Raw genomic sequence first — 13754 nt, 5'->3', positions numbered from 1 at the left:
AAAATAAGTGTTTTCAAAATATATTTCTATATGTAGAGATTACCTCTTAGTGAAAGAACAATTATGTATTAGCTAAAGTATATATTTCTATTCAGGCAATAAAACAGGAAGGGATTTACAAGTGTAACTTGTGTCCCAGTCCCCAGAACACAGGACAGTTATCAGGTGGCAGTTTGCCCTAAGTAAGATGTTCATTCAAGCACAAACAGGGCCTATAGTGACTATTTGTTTTTTGCTTTGGTTTTTTTTTTCATTTTTAGTTTTCTCTAGCATAGTTAATAAATGCCAAAATAACTCAAATGATTGACCTTGTATGGAGGTATTCTATAATCATGGAACACTTTTTCTTGGTAAACACACAGCCCAGAGCACCTAAACATAGAGCTTTTAACCATTCACAATTCAGCAGTAAAAGGGCAAAGTTAACGAAACCAGATGAGTTTGTGAACTACTGCACCTTCATAACTAGTATATTTTTACCTCATTTTACTTTTTGTCTGAACAAACAAAGAACAAAGCAACCGTCCTCATCCTCAGATTAAACGTTTTCTCAACCTTACCTATTGTGGTAAAATGAAACGCAGAACCAGCACCCACTCACACATGCATCGTGGAGAAAGGCTGAAGAAGCTCCCATAATAGGAGGAAAGTAAGAGGGACAAGTGAGGGCCTCAGCCTCGGGGCTCGCCCTGTCTACCATCCAGTCCTTAGGACATTCAGTGTCTTTCATTCTTATGCAATGCATGGAGCAATGTGCATTATACAAAATGAGGGAAATGACAAATAAGGGAGACGGTATGCATATAAAATCATCACTATTTGCCTCCCATCAGAAAACCGTTCAAAAACAGACCATCAGAAGCAAGAAACAGGAACTGGGAACAGCTGGCAGACGTCTGGGCCTCTTGGTCTCCAGGACTCGGAGCAGGACCAGGGGCTGGTCTTGGGCTACAGAAATGTGTCTACAAAGGATCGTGATTCCCAGGAGTAGGGCTGACCTTCCACACATGCATTTACAGAAAAGCACATTGAAGAACAGTATAAAAATAGAAAGTGGTTGGTGCTCTAGTTTGCTAGCTGCCAGAATGCAATATACCAGAAACAGAATGGCTTTTAAAAAGGGGAATTTAATAAGTTTCTAATTTACAGTTCTAAGGCCAAGAAAATGTCCCAATTAAAACAAGTCTATAGAAATGACGAATTTAAGGCATCCAGGGAAAGATACCTTGGTTCAAGGAGGCCGATGAAGTTCAAGGTTTCTCTCTCAAGTGAGAAGGCACATGGGGAACACAGTTAGGATTTCTCTCTCGTCTGAAAAGGCACATGGTGAACACAGCATCATCTGCTAGCTTCCTCTCCTGGCTTCCTGTTTCATGAGGCTCCCAGGGAGGCATTTTCCTTCTTCATCTCCAAAGGCTGCTGGCTGGTGGACTCTCTGCTTCTCGTGGCTGTGTCATTCTGTTCTGCTCTCCCTGAAATCTCCAGCTTTCTCCAAAATGTTTCCTCTTTTATAGGATTCTAGTAAACTAATCAAGACCCACCAGAATGGGTAGAGGCACATCTCCACCTAATCCAACTTAACAACCACTCTTGATTGAATCACACTTCCAGGGAGATGACCTAATTATAATTTCAAACACACAGTACTGAATAGGGGTTAGAAGAAGCGACTGCCTTTACAAAATGGGATTAAGATTAAAAATGGCTTTTCTAAGGTACATACATCCTTCCAAACCTGCACAGTTGGTTTCTGAGCTGGTCAGTTGTTAATTTTCTTTAAAAAGCTTTTTATAAATTAAGTTGAGTAAAAATAATTTTGCTGACCCTCATCCTCATGTAAGAAAGAATCTCAGGTGCAACCTGAAAATTGGAGCAGATAGCTACTTCGATTTTCTCCATAGCACAAAATGATCAAGGCCAGCGGTGGTACTACAAATATGGAAGGTTCTCTGCAATGATGATTTTAAAAATTATCTAGCAATAGAATCCAGACACTTCTTAAAATTCACCCTTAAAAGCCTGTTCTAAAAGAAGCTAAGCATAAACATGGATCTCAATGTATAATTCCATTCCATTTTAGTTGATAAACATATGAATGTGCAGATGAATTAAGGGTGTTAAATTCTAGCAGCAAAACTGTTGTGCTCACACAAAATGAAGGAAGTAATCACAGAGCCTCTCTGCAGTGTTGTTACTAAATAACAGTCTTGCACAAAATTGTTTCCTCTTTTGTGTCACAAAGAGGTGCTGCTACACTCGGGAACATCTTGAGTAAATCTTAATTTGTTTCTAGATAAAATCAAGAGTGCTCATCAATGATGAGTCATTTAGGTCAACTGAAATGAAAACCCCAATATTAACTAAATATGCTGAGTGATCCTTGAAGCAATTCTGACAGTAGTGATTAGCTAAGGAGGAAGAAAAATGAAAACAGACAGTTCACCATACAGAACACAACGTATAACATGACAATGAAAAACAAATGTCAAAAATACTTCATACACCAAAAGTTTTTTAAAAATTAAATTTTTAGGCACAGGCACTATCAAACTTGGACCGACAATCTTCCATCCAGTTCATGAAAAACACGCAACTTCATCCCTCCTCTGAAATGTTTTCTTTTTTATCTTGGAGAATAGTTCCTCACATGTGGTGTCTGTGAACACTGCTGTCACGTCCCCACCCACTCCTGCATTTGCATCTGCATCTGCACCTACATTCTTGCAATCATCTCCGACAAAGCTCAGCTTCTTTTTTCAGCAAGATCTGGTCTTTACACGTATCTTCATTCTCCTCTCTGAACAGAAGTTCTCACAGTGGAGGTCCTGGGTAACTTCCTGCAGGTCTTGCATGTGGATGATGAGCATTGTCCTCAGCTTCAGGAAGTCACTGTGCTCTGGGTTCTCCACCTCCATGACTCCCCATGGGTAGAGGCAGCCTCTGACCTTCAATCAACTGATTGGAGCCAGCCACAGAAAACAGAATGATGGCCTTGAGGAGTCTAGTCCGCTCTTCAAAATCCTCATTTTCATCTGACTCTGTGTTAGAAAGAACATAGAACCTGAAAGAGAACAAATGCTCATCTGATCATGGAGAAGAAAAGAATTTATTTACAGTCTTGCAAGACCAGGTGCCTAGCTGAACGCAAAATGGTAGCTGGCACGCCAAACAATAGAATGCCACAAATATTATACCTAGGTCTAGCATACAGACTCCTCCCCTGTTTCTCTGATGACTGGATACCCCAGAGGTTACAGCTTATCTGAGTAGTCTAATTCAAACTTCCTGCCGAAGGTTCCCCTTTTGATTATGCTTTACATTTTAAGGGCCCTGACCATTAAGGTTTGGGCGCCAATTCTAGGCTTACATCAGAGGCCCTCCTCTTTCGCTGCCTGTATCACCTTATGTGAGAGCTAAACCTAGCTTGGTTCTTACACTCTGCATCAGGTACATGAAAGATTTAGATGTTCAATTTCATCTAGAATCCAGATTCATCCAGAATCATCCTCTTGACCTGCTCCCGCTCCTTCAGAGTCAGCGTGTTGGCCTGGGCCATGACGGGCACCATGTTGACCTTGTTGTCCTTTAAACACCACATCCAAGGGCTTAAGGCCATGTCCAAAAGGTGAAATAACATAAAAACAGCAGTGCAGTTGATTATGTATGATGTGACATCAATTCAACCTACTCTTATCATGCAGGTACCGTTCAAACCATTCATCAATGTAGGAGAGAGTAGTCTTAAAACAGTACCTGCCGTTGATGGCATCACCATAGCTGGATGTGTTGAACACAGTCAGGGGCAGCTTGACTCCTCACTCTTCGATCTCAACCATTGAAGCTTCAATTTGGACAGTTCATGCAATTTTCTCTGCTGCTCCAGGTACGATTCTTTCTGGGCAGAGATCAGTCAAGAAAGGCTGTTTATGAAAGCTGATTTTTCCTAGACCCAATTCACCGACCACCATTAATGAGGACTTACTTGATTGGGATGATTTGCAAATCCAACATAGCCAGAAGTTTCTGGATTCACAAACTGAGTTGGTTGCTGCTTGGACATTTTTAGTGAAGTTCTGTCCATTGTAGATGACTGAAGTCCAGGCACCCCTAATTTTATCTTAATTGCATCTGCATAGACCCTATTTCCAAATAAAGTCATATTTACAGATGCCATGTGGATGTGGATTTGAAGGATTGTCTGGGAAGGGATAGATTTTCTTAGTGCATAGTCACTTTTCAAGAAAGCCTTTGTTTTTATTACTAAACTGTGATAGGCAGTTTTCTTGTGATTCCTCTAAACCCTGAGACATAGCACAAATAGATGGGTAAACATCAGCATATTTTCTGGAGGAATAACTCTTTGCCTATTTCCAAACTCTTGCTCTGAACAATCAATTTCTTTTTTCATAATTAATTTATTTGCATAAATGTCATTTTATTAAAGGCTTACAAAATGAACAAGTTGTGTAAGACTTAGTAATAGCAATTGAAAGATCCAATTCTTTGTTGCTAAGAACAAGGCTATCTATATGTCTCTGTATCTCTTTGCTTTGGGGAATTTTTTAAAGCAAAGCATAGAGCAGATACATTTAATGGGGATTGAGAAGTGATTTGAGGAAAGGAAAAAAACTAAAATTTAGCACAATTGATTAAATTTTAGAATCACATCAATAAATTTAAAGATGAATTTTATTTCACTTATGATACAAGTTGTCCAAAACATGGCTACTTTATCAATCATGCTTTAGTCTGGAAAACAGAAACATCTTGAAGTATTTTAGCAGAAAAATAATTTAATATTAGTAGTAGAAGCTCACAAGCACTGATGAAGGGGAAGAGTAAAGGTCTGTACAGACTTTGCTAAAATACAGGAATTATTGAATGCACATGTAAGAATTGCAAGGAACCATCACTGTTGAATCACAGAGCAGACGCCTCCAAACCATTGTCAAAACCCCATAGTTACTGTCTGCTGAAGCTTATGTGCCAACTCACCACTTCTGGAGCAGCAGTGTTTTTTCCTGCTCTTCAGCCTTCCAAACATCATGTGAGAACCTCTCATTGACCAGAACATAAATCTAGAACCCTTATAGCAAGGAGGTCTAGGAAAAGTAGTTCCCAGGCTTCCAACCTCTGCAGAAAAGGAAAGAATGTCCAAAAAAGGGCCAAGACTATAAGACAAGGAAAGGAGGATAAGACAAGATATGAGAACAAGAGGAATAAAAATTTAGTGATCCAAGAGAAAAGTGGTGGCAATGAACAGAACTATATAAAGCTCTTTTAAAGGATTCTGGTAAACTAATCAAGACCCACCTGGAATGGGTGGAGTCACATGTCCATCCAGTCAAAGGTCACTCCCATGGGAATAATCTAATCAAAAGTTTCCAATCTGTAGTGTTAATTTAGGATTAAAAGAATTGCTGCCCTCACAGATTGAATCAGGATTAAAACATGGCTTTTCTGGGGTTCATAATATTTTCAAACTGGTACACAGCCTCTGGGTTAACCTGACTCTCACTGAGACCCTAGTGGTGAGATAGGGCACCCTGGTGAGAGGCAGCAAGAGCTGGATCCAAATCTGTTTCAAGTTCAGAATATATTAAATGGACCTATGTTTTAGTTTGCAAGATGCCAGAATGTGATATACCAGAAACAGAATGGCTTTTAAAAGAGAGGAATATATGAAATCGCAAGTTCATAGTTCTAAGGCTGTGAAAATGCCCCAATTAAGGTAAGGCTATGAAAATGTTCAAATTAAAACATCCAGAGGAAGATACCTTGGTTCAAGAAGCCCAATGATGTTCAGGGTTTGTCTTTCAGCTGGAAAGGCACATGGCAAACATAGCGACGTCTGCTAGTTTTCTCCCCCAGAATCTTCAATGGCTTCCCTGGGGCTCTATCAGTTCTGCTGGCTCTGGTGGCTCTAAAGCGTCTTCCAAAACGGTACCCTTTAAAGGGCTCTGGTAAGAAATTCCACTTTGGAGGGGTAGAGACACATCTCCATGGAAACCACTAATCAAAAGGTCCCATGGAAACAATAAAAACAAAATGCTCCCACCTAGCAATAGTGAATGAGGATTAAAGGACATGGCTTTTCTGGGGTGCACAGCAGATTCAAATCAGCACAGACTACTTCTCTAATCACTGATATATAAATGATACAGGGAAAGGGAAGGGGAGGGAAAACTCCTTTAAATGGCTCCCATCTTATGCATACTCATAGATATGGCAAACACTAAACTCTTAGTTAAACTCCAATTTATAAACTTGAAATGCCTCTTAACTCTTGATAGCTGAATAGGAGGAAAGATGCTAGTAAGTTGGAAAAATGCTCAATATAATCATTTAACTGGAAAATGCTTATTACAGTCTCTTGTAGCTAGAAAATGTTTATTATAATTGTTTCCCTCAAGCAGCTTTGCTTCATTTTAAGCCTAAAAGGTCCTGCTAGCATAGCTCGCTGTTAACCTAATCTCAAAAATTTACTCTCTGTTCCTAATGGCCTTAATGGGCCTTTCCCAGTTTTACCTGCAGAGATAAGGTCGCAGTCCAAAGCAGGATGGGACAAAACCAGAAAACACCATATGGACTAATATATTATCACCTTCCTCTCTTTGAAGAACCAGATCAAAGATAAAATATTTTGACCAAACAAGAACAGGCAGGTAACTATTACTCAATTTTATGAATCCTCTTTTACTTAGAATTGTTTTTGTTTGTTTCTATTTTCTTCTGAACCCTTGCAATTCCTTTGTCTGTTTGGGCTATAAAAACACAAACCACCTTTCTCACCAAATTTGAACTGGTCTTGGAAAAACTTTCCTCCAGTTCATAGTGGATGCATCTTCAATAAATTCACCTTTTCATCAAAGCAAAGACACTTATTTCTCTGTTTGATGTGGGATCAGGTGGGCCTAACTATAGATGACCGTGTTTTCTGACAGGAACACTCTCATCATATATTTAAGCCTTTTCCCCCCCTTTTTTAAAGAAAAGAATGAATTTTCTTACACCTAGAAAATCACACCAAGACTTGTACATTCTTGTTCTCAGAAAGATAAATTTTCCATTACTGTGGCAAATGGAATATAAAGTTGCAACGTTCCTCTGGGAATCTTAGTTCAAAATTTTGTAGGCTTATTCTTTAACTTCAGCAAAAAAAAAAAAAAAAAAATGGGTGGGGGGAACTACTATTGAATTCAACTTACGTCATCAGGAATAATGAACGGAACCAGAAAACAGTTTATTTAGAATTGTCTTTATGGAAGACAAGTTCATTCAGAGTTTCCCGCAACAAATGCGGGAAGAAAACCTGTTAGACTTTAGGAAGAACTCATCTTACATGCAGTGGGCTAACACCAATGTGATAATACCTATGTGTTTTTTAATTCTATTTTGAATAGAGATTACAAAGGCAGCAGAATAATTCGTTGAATGGCATCCTGAAATTTCTATCCCGTTGCTTATCTTAAAAGTATCACAATTAGACTGAATCAAGACAAGGGACTTACCCCTGACTTTGATAAACTCCTATGGTAGCCCTCTATTTCTCTACCTCCCTGCTGGGAATTGGTTCCTTTATACCAAGTGCCCTGTTAAATGGGGTAGAGAAATGATTAAGAAAGTTTATGCAAGATGTTAAAGCACAGGTGTTCAAAGATGGGGTTATGGTGGGGCTGCAGCTGTCTGCTCTGGTTCCAATGATCTGAGTGGACAGACACATTTATTTCCAGGCACTGCTATAAATTCCCAATCCTTGAAACAAGTCTATGCTAAAAGTGTTATTATCATTGTCACCTTTCAATTGAGAAACCTAAGGCATAGTGCCTGGTTTATAGAGATAGCAAGTGGTAAATTGTGATTAATGCCCAAGCTGTCTGTGCCCAGAGCCCATGCTTGGAAACTCCTTGCTGTCCAGCCTGCCTCCTTGAGGTCCTTGCCCCAAGCTGTTAAATTGAAGCACCTCAGTGGTTACAGGAGTTACAAATCGTTTGCCAGTAGCAAATTCTCCAACTCCTTTCTGAGGTTATTGGTAGGACTTCGTGGGAGGCCATGAGAAGATGAGTTTCATTCCCAGGTGGACTTCAGAAGACTTCTGGTAAAAACCCATCAATTCAGAAAAAATGGAGGCATGGGACCTCCTCTATTCATTACTTTTCTTTTGTGATGTACCTGAATTGTTCAGGCCTGTTTGATACTGGACAAAAGCAGTGAGTTCTCTGCCCAATGTACTCAAATAACCAATTCCTGAAACACTGAGGTTTCAAAGGAAGAAAGAGTTTATTGCGAGGCATGAAACAGGAGATCAGATGGCCTATCCACCCAAAATTCTGTCTCAGAGTCTAAGGTGTTCAAGCCTTTTACGGATTCAAACAAGGAGAGATGGAGTTATTACCATCTCAATAGCAAGTATAAGCAGAAAAAATTTACAAATGTAAAGGATTAGAACTGTGCTAGAACCAATTTAATGGTTAGTTCTGAATTGCTTCACATTCCTCCATTAAATTAGGGGTTTGCTTTTGGGATTATAAACAAGGGTTTTACAATCACAGGAGCACGAAATAATGGCGATTCAATCATTATCAGAGTTCAAGGTAGCTGGATTACAGTTCAGAGATTTCAGGTATTTCCCTCTGTCTACTCTAATATACCAAAAAGTAAAAAGGGAATATCTATATAATGATTCAAATCATCTCTAAATCCTAACTTCTCAGTTACATATTTCCTTACAAAGATCAGGACATAACTATAGCAGAGCAGAGAGTGAGTCTGCCAGACCCCCTATATAGTGACATTGGTGATTTCCTATAGAGTACTCTTTTGGGGCAACCTAACCTGTTTCTTGCTAAAGCCAGGAGGTCCAGGAAGTACTCAGAATCAAGATATCCAGCTGGACAGGGAGCAGCGCTAGGGAGTCCGCACAGCTCCAGTTGCCTGAGAAAATCTTAGTTTCCTCCTGTGATCCCAGTGCTATTCACTCGCAAGTCTCCCCATTTGAATAATTAATTATATGGTCATCCTGGGCAATGCCCACCTGTCTAAACACAGAAACAGGCAGGAATCCAGGAATGAGAGGCTAGTTGCATCTTTTAGAAATTGGGGACTCACCAGTTCCATGGATATTCACATCTAAGCAGAAAGCCTGACAACCTCAAGGACATCTTGAATTATGTGACCATTATCCCTTTTCAATTTCTTTCAGGAAATTTCAAGTGAAAAAAATATTATTGTATGTCAATTTTCTACCATCATGTCTACAAAGTGATTATTTTTATAACTTGCACCCAAAGCTATTATTTTCAAAACCTTCAAATCACTGTTGATTCCTCTTCTCTAAGAATTCTTCATTAGCTTCATAGGCAGAGCAGATAACCTACATTCACATTAAAAATTAGTTACCTGTAGGGAAAGGTTTGATTGACATAGTTAAATAATGAGACTTGGTTCTTAATTCCATCTCTTCAGCTGCAAGTTCTGGTAGCCATCACGGCAAAGGAAACTGGAAATGGACCATTTGCCAAATGCATCCATTGTTTTGGGCAGTTATTTCACTTTAAACACTCACTTCTTTCCATCTGAAAAATTTTTAATTTTAATCTTCAGACATCTTTGAAAGAGCCTTTTAGGTTAGGCCTTTACCTAATACTTTATAAGTTTTCAGTTAGGTAAGTGAAAACATGGTATATTGGATTAGGAGCAAGAGGGTAGGTAATAAAAGACTGGCCAGTTAAAGAAACGTCTTATTGTCAGGGGCAGGTGGAAGAGGCCAAATCTAAGCATTACCTGCTTCAAAAATTTGGTGGAGAAGATTGTGTTTCAAGCACAATCTCTTCTTACAAGTTCCTTTACTTGCTCTTCACAATATCGACCCTGCACCATGCACTGCTTCCTTTCCTTCTAGCCCAAATTGCAAAAAACCTCAGCCTAACAGTGAACACCACACCCACAAAGGATTTGGTCTCTGCTCTAGTGACAACTTGGAGGAGGTGTTCAGGAGCCTCCCATGTGGACATAGTGTCCCAGAGAATTTACACTGTTCTCCCAGACATTCAAAGGGCACCAAGGGTCACTGATAAACTTTACATCAAAAAGCCTTTTGTTTGTGGATTTGACATGTGAGTAGAAGTGTTAAATTAAGGAAACTGCATTAAAATTGCACTTGCTCAATTTCTCCCCTCAGATCCCAAAAAAATGGCAAGGAGTAAGATGCACCCTTTAACCTACCACTATGGACCAAATGAGCAAGGCGCCCATGGCTCCAGAATATACACATCCTGTACCTACCTCCAGTGCTGAGCCTAGCAATCCTTTGGGCTTTACCTACCTTTGCTTTACTCATCTCATCTCTTGTCCTGTATTCTCTTAAATCCCATCTGAAGCCCTCCCCCACCCACCCCCAAAGACTCCTAAACCTGGGACCATCTTGCTATGGAAACGTCTAAGGGAAGTCAGAGATTAAATTTTGAAAATATCTTTGATACATGAGAGCTGGCACCCAGTGCTTCCATTACATCAAACAGAATCCATGGTAAATTGTTTTTTCTTACATCCAAAGACTGAATTTTAATTTTAACTCAATGTAATGATTTCTATTTTTATTACCTTATTTTCCCCTTCTGGACCCATACTAGAAATCTTTCCCTATGTCCTCATCATTGAGGTTCATTAGTCTTGTACTCTTAGGTTCCACCTGAAATAAAAATCATGACACCTGGCCATCCCAGACCCTTGCATCCCAAACTATTTTATTTCTATAGCTGGGAAGAAATCATTTCTGATGGGGCTGTCCTAGTCTCTGCTCAAAAATTTGGGTCTTAATGCACAGGCAACACATCACTGTTGGTTCCTCTTTTCTTTTAGAACCATCCCCCTCTATATTTTCTAGCTTTTGTATGCATTTACTCCTAAAAGCCAGCCATTCTTGCTTGACAACCTAACTTCCTCTTACTTCCAAGGATGTGTAATAGAATTAAATATATCCATGTTTTAGATATATCCATGTATTTTAAATAGAAACTGATGAACTAAGCTTTTCTTTCCAATCCAAAACAAGTTTCTACAGCTCTTCTTCTTTGGTCTGGCTCTGCCAGGATAGTAGTCATAAGACGAATCTTCACCACATCTCTTACTAGGACTTAGATCTTCATCTCTTCATCTGTACCCCCTCTCCCAAGAACCACCATCCTTTTTAAATGTCCAAAGCAAATATCTTAGTTTCCTCAGGCTGCAATAATAAAGTACCAAAAACTGCATTGCTTGAAATTGCAGAAATTCATCATATCAGAATTCTGGAGTCCAGAAATCTAAAATCTATAGAGGATAATCCTTTCTTGCCTCTTCCTAGCTTCTGGTGGTTTGTGGGTATATTAGTCAGGGTTCTCTAGAGAAACAGAACCAACGGGACATAGCTGTAACTATGAGATTTATAAAGATGTCTCATGCAACTGTGGAAATGGAAGTGTCCAAAATCCACAGGGCAAGCCTTGAAGCTGGCAGCTCTGATGAAGGGTCTGGATGAACTCCACAGGAGAGACTCACTGGCTAAAGAAGAAGCAGTGAAAAAGTCTCTCCTCTTTCGTAGAAGCCTTCAGCTGATTGGATTATCTCATTGGTGGGAGACGCGCCTTAGTCGATCACAGATGTAATCAGCCGTGGATGCAAACAACGAACTAATGATTTAATAGACCAGCTTTCTGGTTTATCGAACAGTCATGAAATATCCTGGCAGCAACGGTCAGGCCAGTGCTTGCCTGACCAGACAACTGGGCATCATCCCTTGGCCAAGTTGGCACCAGAAACTAACCATCACAGCCGGCAATCCCTAGGTTTCAATCTCTGCCTCAGTTGTTACATGGCATTTTCCCTGTCTGTCTGAATGTGTCCAATGCTCCCCTTCCAGTAAGGATGCCAACCATAATGGGTTAGGGCACACCCTCATCCAGTATGACTTCATCTTAACAAATAACATATTCAAGGACCCTGTTTCCAAATAGAGCACCTTATCAGAAACAATGGTTAAGACTTGAACATATCTTTTGGGGAGACACAATTCAACCCACACAACAAGCAAAGATGCCAATGTTTTGCTTCCATACCCAATAAGGGAATAGCTGTGGTTTATAAAGGATTTCTCATATGGGTATACAGTCAAAGGCTAAAGTAAGCTTTCATACCCATGATGTTTAATTTGAGATTCCGCCTTGAGGAAGAGGCAGTGTTCTATTCTTTTGAAAGAAATAACTTTACCTGGCATTTGTTCAAAATTATAAAAGGGTGGAGAAAAGTACTATATATCCTCTACTGTTTATGATACTCATTATATGGGTCCACAGAAAGAAGGTAGTCATTTCTGCCTGGCTTCTTTTGAAAATAGAGTATATTGCTTCCGAATGGCAGAGTATTGTGGTTCTAAAAGTGTTTTAACCATTAGCTACAGTCCTAGCCATCCTGCTTATATTCAGTTTGCTACCATAATTTGTGATTCTATGGAACTGGATAATATATTAAACCTAAATATTAAAATTTATAAAAATAACATTTTGCATACTCATGACCCTGTGCCCATTAACAATGAGATGGATGAACTGGAAACCAAGGGAGAGAAAGCTGCATTGTCCTGGTTTCCTACTACATAAGGAACCCTGATCCTTCCATTTTTAGAATTTTAGAACAGAAAATGATCCTCCAGATCTTTTAACTCCAATGTGGCAGCTAGATTTCATTTCGTGCTTAAATTCTAGTAGAAGGAAGATGCAGAGGATACTAGGGGGAAGAAGAGCCATTTACTCAAAAGATGGTGTTCAGGAACGTATCAGCCTTTAAAAGGGAATTTAATAAGTTACAAGTTTACAGTTTTAAGGTCCGGACAATGTCCCAATTAAAACAAGTCTATAGAAATTTCCAATCTAAGGCATCCAGGGAAAGATACCTGGATTCAAGAAGGCCTATGACATTCAACATTTCTCTCTCAGCTGGAAGGGCACATGGCAAACATGGTGGCATCTGCTGTGGCTTTCTGTGGCTATCTCGTGGCTCTAAAAAAAAAAAAAGCTCTCTCTCCAAAATGCTTCCTCTTTTTAAAGGATTAATGGGTAGAGTCACAACTCTATGGAAGCTGACTGATCAAAAGTTACCACCCACACCCCCTTTGGGGAATGGTGAGAGTGGGGAGAAATTCAACTTCCCCAAGTTGAATTCTTGATATTCTCACAAGCAGTGTGGACAACCAAAGCTATAGGCTGAGCCCCCAGTCTTGGGGTTTGTTCACATGAAACTTAAACCCATAAAAGATAGGTCAAGTCTACTTAAAATTTAGGCCTAAGAGTCACCCCCAAGGGAGCCTCTTTTGTTGCTCAGATGTGGTCTCTCTCTCCAGCCAATATGATGAGCATTCTCACCACCCTCCCCCTCTCTGCGTGGGACATGACTCCCAGGGATGTGGACCTCCTGGCAACGTGGGACAAAGATCCTGGAATGAGCTGAGACTCAGCATCAAAGGACTCAGAAAAACCCCAGAATGAGCTGAGAATTAACATCAAGAGACTGAAGAACCTTCTCGACCAAAAGGGGGAAGAGTAAAATGAGGCAAAGTGTCAATGGCTGAGAGATTCCAAACAGAGTCGAGAGGTTTTCCTGGAGGTTATTCTTACGCACTAAGCAGATATCACCTTGTTGTTCAAGATGTAGTGGAGAGGCTGGAGGGAATTGCCTGAAAATGTAGTGCTGTGTTCCAATAGCCATGTTTCCTGATGATG

The 13754-nt window shown here is 39.9% G+C and overlaps 1 pseudogene; it reads right to left on the bottom strand.

Moving 5' to 3' along the window:
- Positions 1-2671: 2671 nt before the first annotated feature.
- On the bottom strand, positions 2672-4060 carry LOC143656364 (septin-2 pseudogene; annotated as a pseudogene).
- Between the last annotated feature and the right edge of the window lie 9694 nt (positions 4061-13754).

Source organism: Tamandua tetradactyla, chromosome 2, assembly GCF_023851605.1.
Source record: "Tamandua tetradactyla isolate mTamTet1 chromosome 2, mTamTet1.pri, whole genome shotgun sequence".
In the NCBI taxonomy this organism is placed as follows: Eukaryota; Metazoa; Chordata; class Mammalia; order Pilosa; family Myrmecophagidae; genus Tamandua; species Tamandua tetradactyla.
Note: the sequence above shows the minus strand (reverse complement) of the source record. Positions and strands in the feature narration are given on the sequence as shown.